The 11,042-nt window shown below is 42.5% G+C and overlaps 1 non-coding gene and 4 pseudogenes across 1 annotated transcript; all 5 read left to right on the top strand.

The window, feature by feature from the left end:
* The first annotated feature begins 3,945 nt into the window (after window positions 1–3,945).
* LOC128651114 (uncharacterized) lies at window positions 3,946–4,064 on the top strand (annotated as a pseudogene).
* Window positions 4,065–4,395: 331 nt separating this feature from the next.
* Window positions 4,396–4,513, top strand: LOC128650995 (uncharacterized; annotated as a pseudogene).
* Window positions 4,514–4,865: 352 nt separating this feature from the next.
* LOC128650965 (uncharacterized) lies at window positions 4,866–4,984 on the top strand (annotated as a pseudogene).
* Window positions 4,985–5,337: 353 nt separating this feature from the next.
* LOC128650898 (uncharacterized) lies at window positions 5,338–5,456 on the top strand (annotated as a pseudogene).
* An 815-nt stretch (window positions 5,457–6,271) lies between these two features.
* LOC128650741 (5S ribosomal RNA) lies at window positions 6,272–6,390 on the top strand. Its single transcript, XR_008401000.1, has one exon. It is a non-coding gene; the product is annotated as a 5S ribosomal RNA (ribosomal RNA).
* Window positions 6,391–11,042: the final 4,652 nt, after the last annotated feature.

The following is an 11,042-nucleotide window of genomic DNA, read 5'->3' as shown; positions in this document are numbered from 1 at the left end:
CAATTATTAACCCCTAATCTGCCGACCGGAGCTCACCGCTATTCTAATAAATGTATTAACCCCTAAAGCTAAGTCTAACCCTAACACTAACACCCCCCTAAATTAAATATAATTTTAATCTAACGAAATTAATTAACTCTTATTAAATAAATTATTCCTATTTAAAGCTAAATACTTACCTGTAAATTAAATCCTAATATAGCTACAATATAAATTATAATTACATTGTAGCTATTTTAGGATTAATATTTATTTTACATGCAACTTTGTAATTATTTTAACCATGTACAATAGCTATTAAATAGTTAAGAACTATTTAATAGTTACCTAGTTAAAATAATTACAAAATTACCTGTAAAATAAATCCTAACCTAAGTTACAATTAAACCTAACACTATACTATCATTAAATTAATTAAATAAAATACCTACAATTACCTACAATTAAACCTAACACTACACTATCAATAAATTAATTAAATACAATATCTACAAATAACTACAATGAAATAAACTAACTAAAGTACAAAAAATAAAAAAGAACTAAGTTACAAAAAATAAAAAAATATCTACAAACATAAGAAAAATATTACAACAATTTTAAACTAATTACACCTACTCTAAGCCCCCTAATAAAATAACAAAGACCCCCAAAATAACAAAATGCCCTACCCTATTCTAAATTACTAAAGTTCAAAGCTCTTTTACCTTACCAGCCCTGAACACGGCCCTTTGCGGGGCATGCCCCAAGAAGTTCAGCTCTTTTGCCTGTAAAAAAAACATACAATACCCCCCCCCAACATTACAACCCACCACCCACATACCCCTAATCTAACCCAAACCCCCCTTAAATAAACCTAACACTATGCCCCTGAAGATCTTCCTACCTTATCTTCACCATACCAGGTTCACCGATCCGTCCTGAAGAGCTCCTCCGATGTCCTGATCCAAGCCCAAGCGGGGGGCTGAAGATGTCCATGATCCGGTAGAAGTCTTCATCCAAGCGGGGCAGAAGAGGTCTTCCATCCGATTGAAGTCTTCATCCAAGCGGGGCAGAAGAGGTCTTCCATCCGATTGAAGTCTTCATCCAGGCGGCATCTTCTATCAACATCCATCTGGAGCGGAGCGGCAGCATCCTGAAGACCTCCGACGCGGAACATCCATCCTGGCCGACGACTGAATGACGAATGACGGTTCCTTTAAATGACGTCATCCAAGATGGCGTCCCTCGAATTTCGATTGGCTGATAGGATTCTATCAGCCAATCGGAATTAAGGTAGGAATATTCTGATTGGCTGATGGAATCAGCCAATCAGAATCAAGTTCAATCCGATTGGCTGATCCAATCAGCCAATCAGATTGAGCTCGCATTCTATTGGCTGATCGGAACAGCCAATAGAATGCAAGCTCAATCTGATTGGCTGATTGGATCAGCCAATCGGATTGAACTTGATTCTGATTGGGTGATTCCATCAGCCAATCAGAATATTCCTACCTTAATTCCGATTGGCTGATAGAATCCTATCAGCCAATCGGAATTCGAGGGATGCCATCTTGGATGACGTCATTTAAAGGAACCGTCATTCGTCGTTCAGTCGTCGGCCAGGATGGATGTTCCGCGTCGGAGGTCTTCAGGATGCTGCCGCTCCGCTCCAGATGGATGTCGATAGAAGATGCCGCCTGGATGAAGACTTCAATCGGATGGAAGACCTCTTCTGCCCCGCTTGGATGAAGACTTCTACCGGATCATGGACATCTTCAGCCCCCCGCTTGGGCTTGGATCAGGACATCGGAGGAGCTCTTCAGGACGGATCGGTGAACCTGGTATGGTGAAGATAAGGTAGGAAGATCTTCAGGGGCTTAGTGTTAGGTTTATTTAAGGGGGGTTTGGGTTAGATTAAGGGTATGTGGGTGGTGGGTTGTAATGTTGGGGGGGGTATTGTATGTTTTTTTTACAGGCAAAAGAGCTGAACTTCTTGGGGCATGCCCCGCAAAGGGCCCTGTTCAGGGCTGGTAAGGTAAAAGAGCTTTTAACTTTAGTAATTTAGAATAGGGTAGGGCATTTTGTTATTTTGGGGGGCTTTGTTATTTTATTAGGGGGCTTAGAGTAGGTGTAATTAGTTTAAAATTGTTGTAATATTTTTCTTATGTTTGTAAATATTTTTTTATTTGTTGTAACTTAGTTCTTTTTTATTTTTTGTACTTTAGTTAGTTTATTTCATTGTAGTTATTTGTAGATATTGTATTTAATTAATGTATTGATAGTGTAGTGTTAGGTTTAATTGTAGGTAATTGTAGGTATTTTATTTAATTAATTTAATGATAGTATAGTGTTAGGTTTAATTTTAACTTAGGTTAGGATTTATTTTACAGGTAATTTTGTAATTATTTTAACTAGGTAACTATTAAATAGTTCTTAACTATTTAATAGCTATTGTACCTGGTTAAAATAATTACAAAGTTGCCTGTAAAATAAATATTAATCCTAAAATAGCTACAATGTAATTATAATTTATATTGTAGCTATATTAGGATTTATTTTACAGGTAAGTATTTAGCTTTAAATAGGAATAATTTATTTAATAAGAGTTAATTAATTTTGTTAGATTAAAATTATATTTAACTTAGGGAGGTGTTAGTGTTAGGGTTAGACTTAGCTTTAGGGGTTAATACATTTATTAGAATAGCGGTGAGCTCCGGTCGGCAGATTAGGGGTTAATAATTGAAGTTAGGTGTCGGCGATGTTAGGGAGGGCAGATTAGGGGTTAATACTATTTATTATAGGGTTAGTGAGGCGGATTAGGGGTTAATAACTTTATTATAGTAGCGGTGCAGTCCGCTCGGCAGATTAGGGGTTAATAAGTGTAGGCAGGTGGAGGCGACGTTGAGGGGGGCAGATTAGGGGTTAATAAATATAATATAGGGGTCGGCGGTGTTAGGGGCAGCAGATTAGGGATACATAGCTATAATGTAGGTGGCGGCGCTTTGCGGTCAGCAGATTAGGGGTTAATAAGTGTAGGTAGTTGGCGGCGACGTTGTGGGGGGCAAGTTAGGGGTTAATAAATATAATATATGGGTCGGCGGTGTTAGGGGCAGCAGATTAGGGGTACATAAGTATAACGTAGGTGGCGGTCGGCAGATTAGGGGTTAAATAAATTTAATCGAGTGGCGGCGATGTGGGGGGACCTCGGTTTAGGGGTACATAGGTAGTTTATGGGTGTTAGTGTACTTTAGAGTACAGTAGTTAAGAGCTTTATGAACCGGCGTTAGCCCAAAAAGCTCTTAACTACTGACTTTTTTCTGCGGCTGGAGTTTTGTCGTTAGATTTCTAACGCTCACTTCAGACACGACTCTAAATACCGGAGTTAGGAAGATCCCATTGAAAAGATAGGATACGCAAATGACGTAAGGGGATCTGCGGTATGGAAAAGTCGCGGCTGAAAAGTGAGCGTTAGACCCTTTTTTGAGTGACTCCAAATACCGGAGTTAGCCTAAAACCAGCGTTAGGAGCCTCTAACGCTGGTTTTCACGGCTAACGCCAAACTCCAAATCTAGGCCCGAGTGCGGTAGGCTTTTTTCTTCATTTTTTCTTTAGATTTTTTAAAACAACTATGCATGCGTAATATCTCCTGAAAGTGGCGATATTCTTTGAAACAACTGTATCTTGCAATTCCTTAAAAAACACGTCAATTTGAAATAAAGATAATTATCTTTTGTAAAGACAGACAGACTGGCAGGCAGGCAGGCAGACAGACAGAGAGGCACGTAACCTTATCAGTGCATACTTTTTGTCATGGGACAGCGAGTTATTCTGGGCCTGTTCTGGCATTTTTTATTTATTCATTTGCGGTCAAACTTTTTTCCCCATTTTAGCTCCTCCACTGCTTACAATGCTGTGAATGAAGGCATGAGCAAGCTTAATTCACGCTGGGTACAAATAGAAAATGCCTACCGCCATACTACTCTGAATGCACCCGATCCTGTCTGATCTCGGAAATTAACCAGGGTCAGGCCCGGACATTACCTGGATGTGTGACTGCCTGGGAACACTGAGTCCGGTAGGCTCTTTTCTTTGATTTGTTAAAACAACTATGCATGAGTAATATCTCCTGAAAGTGGCGATATTCATTGAAACAATTGTATCTTGCAATTCCTTAAAAAACACGTCCATTTGAAATAAAGATAATTATCTTTTGTAAAGACAAACAGACTGGCAGGCAGGCAGACAGAGAGGCCTTTTTGTCATGGGACAGCGAGTTATTCTGGGTCTGTACTGGCATTTTTTATTTATTCATTTGGGTTAAAATTTTATCCCCATTTTAGCTCTTCCACTGCTTACAATGCTGTGAATGAAGGCATGAGCAAGCTTAATTTACGCTTGGTACAAACAGAAAATGCCTACCACCATACTACACTGAATGCACCCAATCCCGTCTGATCTTGGAAGTTAAGCAGGGTCAGGCCGGACAGTACCTGTATGGGTGACTTCCTGTGCACACCGAGTGCGGTAGGCTTTTTCTTTGATTTTTTTAAAACAACTATGCATGCGTAATATCTCCTGAAAGTGGCGATATTAATTGAAACAACTGTATCTTGCAATTCCTTAAAAAACACGTCAATTTGAAATAAAGATAATTATCTTTTGTAAAGACAGACAGTCTGGCAGGCAGACAGACAGAGAGGCAGGTAACCTTATCCGTGTATACTTTTTGTCATGGGTCAGTGAGTTATTCTGGGCCTGTACTGGCATTTTTTATTTATTCATTTGCGGTCAAAATTTTAACCCCATATTAGCCCTTCCATTGCTTACAAAGCTGTGAATGAAGGCATGAGCAAGCTTAATTCACGCTGGCTACAAGCAGAAAACGCTTCCGCCATACTACTCTGAATGCACCCGATCCCGTCTGATCTCGGAAGTTAAGCAGCGTCAGGCCCTGACAATACCTGGATGGGTGACCGCCTGGGAACACTGAGTGCGGTAGGCTTTTTTCTTTGATTTTTTTAAAACAACTATGCATGCGTAATATCTCCTGAAAGTGGCGATATTCATTGAAACAATTGTATCTTGCAATTCCTTAAAAAACACGTCAATATCAAATAAAGATATTTATCTTTTGTAAAGACAGACAGACTGGCAGGCAGACAGACAGAGAGGCAGGTAACCTTACCCGTGTATACTTTTTGTCATGGGTCACAGAGTTATTCTGGGCCTGTACTGGCATTTTTTATTTATTCATTTGGGTTAAAATGTTATCCCCATTTTAGCTCTTCCACTACTTTCAATGCTGTGAATGAAGGCATGAGCAAGCTTAATTCATGCTGGGTACAAGCAGAAAATGCCTACCGCCATACTACTCTGAATGCAACCGATCCCGTCTGATCTCGGAAGTTAAGCAGGGTCAGGCCCGGACAGTACCTGGATGGGTGGCAACCTGGGAACACCGAGTGAGGTAGGCTTTTTGCTTTAATTTTTTAAAACAACTATGCATGCGTAATATCTCCTGAAAGTGGAAATATTCATTGAAACAACTGTATCTTGCAATTCCTTAAAAAACACGTCAATTTGAAATAAAGATAATTATCTTTTGTAAAGACAGACAGACTAGCAGGCAGACAGACAGAGAGGCTGGTAACCTTACCCGTGTATACTTTTTGCCATGGGTCACAGAGTTATTCTGGGCCTGTACTGGCATTTTTTATTTATTCATTTGGGTTAAAATGTTATCCCCATTTTAGCTCTTCCACTACTTTCAATGCTGTGAATGAAGGCATGAGCAAGCTTAATTAATGCTGGGTACAAGCAGAAAATGCCTACCGCCATACTACTCTGAATGCAACTGATCTCGGAAGTTAAGCAGGGTCAGGCCCGGACAGTACCTGGATGGGTGGCAACCTGGGAACACCGAGTGTGGTATGCTTTTTTCTTTGATTTTTTAAAACTATGCATGCGCAATATCTCCTGAAAGTGGCAATATTCATTGAAACAACTGTATCTTGCAATTCCTTAAAAAACACGTCAATTTGAAATAAAGATAATTATCTTTTGTAAAGACAAACAGGCTGGAAGTCAGGCAGACAGACAGAGAGGCAGTTAACCTTATCCATGTATACTTTTTGTCATGGGACAGCGAGTTATTCTGGGCCTGTACTGGCATTTTTTTATTTATTCATTTGGGTTTAAAATTTATCCCCATTTTAGCTTTTACACTGCTTACAATGCTGTGAATGAAGGCATGAGCAAGGTTAATTCACGCTGGGTACAAATAGAAAATGCCTACCGCCATACTACTCTGAATGCACCCGATCCCGTCTGATCTCGGAAATTAACCAGGGTCGGGCCTGGACAGTACCTGGATGGGTGACCGCCTGGGAACACCGAGTGCGGTAGGCTTCTTTCTTTTATTTTTTTAAACAACTATGCATGCGTAATATCTCCTGAAAGTGGCAATATTCATTGAAACAACTGTATCTTGCAATTTCTTAAAAAACACGTCAATTTGAAATAAAGATAATTCTCTTTTTTCTAAAGACAGACAGACTGGCAGGCAGGCAGACAGACAGAGAGGCAGGAATCCTTATCAGTGTATACTTTTTGTCATGGGTCAGCGAGTTATTCTGGGCCTGTACTGCCATTTTTTATTTATTCATTTGCGGTCAAAAAATTTAACCCCATATTAGGTCTTCCATTGCTTACAAAGCTGTGAATGAAGGCATGAGCAAGCTTAATTCACGCTGGGTACAAACAGAAAATGCCTACCGCCATAATACTCTGAATTCACCCAATCCTGTCTGATCTCTGAAGTTAAGCAGGGTCAGGCCCAGACAGTACCTGGATGCGTGACCGCCTGGGTACACCGAGTGCGGTAGGCTTTATTCTTTGATTTTTTTAAAACAACTATGCATGCATAATATCTCCTGAAAGTGGCGATATTCATTGAAACAACTGTATCTTGCAATTCCTTAAAAAACACGTCAATTTAAAATAAAGATAATTATCTTTTGTACAGACAGACAGACTGGCAGGCAGACAGACAGAAAGGCAGGTAACCTTATCCGTGTATACTTTTTGTCATGGGTCAGCGAGTTATTCTGGGCCTGTACTGGTATTTTTTATTTATTCATTTACGGTCAAAATGTTAACCCCATTTTAGCTCTTCCATTGCTTACAATGATGTGAATGAAGGCATGAGCAAGCTTAATTCACGCTGGGTACAAGCTGAAAATGCCTACCGCCATACTACAGTATCCCGTTGTTTGTTACATTAAAGTTGATTAAAAAAAAAACTTTGAGTGGAGGTCACATGTTTCCTGTCTAGAGCAGAGCTCCAGTCTGCAGCTAGAATTTTTTGCAGGGGAGCGCTACAGACACCATAGAGAGGGGGATCTCTGCACCACAGGGTAGGACTACAGACACCATAGAGAGGGGGATCCATGCACCACAGGGGGAAATCTGCAGGTACCATAGAGAGGGGGGAGAAAGGCAGCACGGGTCGGGTAGTGTGCCCTAGACACCGCACAGTCACACACACACACATTTTATTATTGCAACATAAAATTAGGCAGGATTACTAGAAAAATAAAAAAAAGTTTTTAAAAAATAGATTATTTTGCTACATGGCCTGGAGTGGCTCCTTCTTTTCATTCAGCTAACAGTTACTTCCCTCATACAGGCAGTGCTGCTGATGAGGCCCCAGATCTGCATCCCTACCTGCAGCCACTAAACTTGTATGCCAGGAACTGAGCAAAATGATGCGCTATGCGCATAAACCTCGCTATGTGGTTTCCCTTTGCTCAGCTGGTTACCAAATGATGTGGTCCTGCACTGCAGCGGCCCACCAGGAAAAGTTCTGGCATCCCGGCCAGCCAATCCGGCCCTGTTTAGATGCCTTAAAGGGACAGGAAATCCCCAAATGTTCTTTCATGATTTGGATAGAACATACAATTTTAAACAACTTTCCAACTTACTTCCATTATCACATTTGCTTCATTCTCTTGTTATCCTTTGCTAAATGAACAGCATTGCCCTACTGGCAGCAAAATGAGCACATCTAGTTAGCCAATCACAAAAGAAAAATGTGTGCAGGCACCAATTAGCAGCAGCTCCCACTAGTGTAGAATATGTGCGTATTCTTTTACAACAAGGGATACCAAGAGAACAAAGCACATTTGAAAATAGAAGTGAATTTAAAAGTGTCTAAAAATTACATGCTATCAGAATCATGCAGGTTTAATTTAGACTTTCCGATTCCTTTAAGGGCCACATATACATTTATGGGTATTAAACACATAAATACTCACCTTGAGTATGGAGTGCAGTTCTGGGGAACAATCTAAAAAAAAAAAAGACTTTGCAGACTTAGACAAAGCTCAAAGAAGGGCCACAAAGGTAATAATGGGAATAGGGAATTTAAGCTATGATGAGAGGTTAGCCAAACTGGGTCTGTTTTCTCTAGAAGAAAGGCGCTTGGGAGGTGACGTGATTACTTTATATAACTACTAGTCCTAAAGCCCGTTCACACGGGCCATTTTTTGCAGTACATCGGTCCCACCCCTTGCTCTCTCTCTCCCCCTCTCTTTTGTGCTCTCTCCCCCTCTCTTTTGCACTCTCTCCCCCTCTCTTTTGCGCTCTCTATCTCCACCCTCTCTTTTGTGCTCTCTCTCTCGCCCCCTCTCTTTTGCGCTCTCTCTCCCCCTTCTCTTTTGCGTCTCTCTCCCCCTCTCTTTTGCCCTCTCTCCCCCCTCTCTTTTGAGCTCTCTCTCCCTCTCTCTTTTGCTCCCTCTCTCCCCCTCTCTTTTGCTCTCTCTCCCCCTCTCTTTTGCTCTCGCTCCCCCTCTTTTTTGCTCTCTCGCTCCCCCTCTCTTTTGTGCTCTCTTTCTCCCCCTCTCTTTTGCGCTCTCTCTCTCCCCCTCTCTTTTGCGCTCTCTCTCTCCCCCTCTCTTTTGCGCTCTCTCTCCCCCTCTCTTTTGCGCTCTCTCTCTCCCCCTCTCTTTTGTGCTCTCTCTCTCCCCCCTCTCTTTTACGCTCTCTCTCCCCCTCTCTTTGCGCTCTCTCTCCCCCCTCTCTTTTGCGTCTCTCTCCCCCTCTCTCCCCTCTCTCTTTTGCGCTCTCTCTCCCCTCTTTCTTTTGCTCCCTCTCTCCCCCTCTCTTTTGCTCTCTCTCCCCCTCTCTTTTGCTCTCTCTCTCCCTCTCTTTTGCTCTCTCGCTCCCCCTCTCTTTTGCTCTCTCTCTCTACCCCTCTCTTTTGCTCTCTCTCTCTACCCCTCTCTTTTGCGCTCTCTCCCCCTCTCTTTTGCGATCTCTCCCCCTCTCTTTTGCGCTCTCTCTCTCTCCCCTCTCTTTTGCGCTCTCTCTCCCCCCTCTCTTTTGCGTCTCTCTCCCCCTCTCTCCCCCCTCTCTTTTGCGCTCTCTCTCCCCTCTCTCTTTTGCTCCCTCTCTCCCCCTCTCTTTTGCTCTCTCTCCCCATCTCTTTTGCTCTCTCGCTCCCCCTCTCTTTTGCTCTCTCTCTCTACCCCTCTCTTTTGCTCTCTCTCTCTACCCCTCTCTTTTGCACTCTCTCTCTCCCCCTCTCTTTTGCGCTCTCTCTCTCGCCCTCTCTTTTGCGCTCTCTCTCTCCCCCCTCTCTTTTGCACTCTCTCTCCCCCCCTCTCTTTTGCGGTCTCTCTCTCCCCCCTCTATTTTGCTCTGTCTCTCCTTTTGTTTTGCTCTCTCTCTCCATCTCTCTCTTTTGCTCTCTCTTTCCCCCCTCTCTTTTGCTCTCTCTCTCCCCTCTCTCCCCCCTTTCTTTTGCTCTCTCTCTCCATCCCTCTCTTTTGCTCTCTCTCTCCCCCTCTCTATTGCTCTCTCTCCCCCTTTTCTTTTTCTCTCTCTCCCCCTCTTTATTGCTCTCTCTCCCCCCTCTTTTGCTCTCTCTCCCCTCTCTTTTTCTCTCTTTTCCCTCTATTTTGCTCTTTCCCCTCTCTTTTGCTCTTTCCCCTCTATTTTGCTCTTTCCCCTCTATTTTGCTCTCTCTCCCCCTCTTTTCTGCACTTTCCCCTCTCTTTCCTATCTCTTTATGTTTCTCCCCCTCTCTTTCTATTTCTCTCCCTTCTCTCACGCTGACCGCGCCCGGCCATGCCCCCACCACACACCCGACCACACCCTTGTTCCCGTCCGGTCACGCCCACACTCCCGTCCGGCCACGCCCACTTTCATTGCAACAGCATGTCAGGTTAGGCCAGGTGTGTTTGTCCTCGTGCTGTCTCTACTGCGCATGACAGCTTCGGACAAGCACACTTGGCCTTTTATATAATAAAATATTCAAGGCCCATTTATTTCATTAAAATTATTTGTGACAAGAGGTCACAATTTAAGGCTGGAGAAAATGAGATATAGAGGCCCATTTATTAAGCTCTGTATGGAGCTTGTGGGCCCGTGTTTCTGGCGAATCTTCATACTCGTCAGAAACAGCAGTTATGAAGCAGCGGTCTAAAGACTGCTGCTCCATAACCCTGTCTGCCTGCTCTGAGCAGGCGGACAGGAATCGCCACAATTCAACCCGATCGAGTACGATCGGGTTTAATGACACCCCCTGCTGGGGGGCGATTGGCCGCGAGTCTGCAGGGGGCTGCTGGTGCAATGCTGAATACGGAGAGAATATTGCTCTCCGCATTCAGCGAGGTCGCATTCAGCAAGTTCTTGCAGACCTGATCCGCACTAATCAACCACAACCTGCTTATAGGCGGGTTACTGTAGAATTCCTAATATCAGTAATAAAGATATCTCTAGGTGAACCCTATCCCTCCTATAGTCCACCCGCCCACCTATTCCCGTCCCCATGTAATTTAAAACAAACATGGCGTAACCTCTTGTACATACTCATTAGGAACTGGTACATCAGAAAGTACATTAAAATAATGTGAATAATTGAAAGTTAAATTCCATGCTCTATCATGAAAAAAAACATTCACACAAACACACACACATTATATATATATATATATTCACACACACATACAAATTTACACACACACTATATATATATATATATATTTATATATATATAT

Source organism: Bombina bombina, chromosome 2 (genome assembly GCF_027579735.1).
Source record: "Bombina bombina isolate aBomBom1 chromosome 2, aBomBom1.pri, whole genome shotgun sequence".
NCBI lineage: Eukaryota > Metazoa > Chordata > Amphibia > Anura > Bombinatoridae > Bombina > Bombina bombina.
This window is presented reverse-complemented; position numbering and strand designations above follow the sequence as displayed.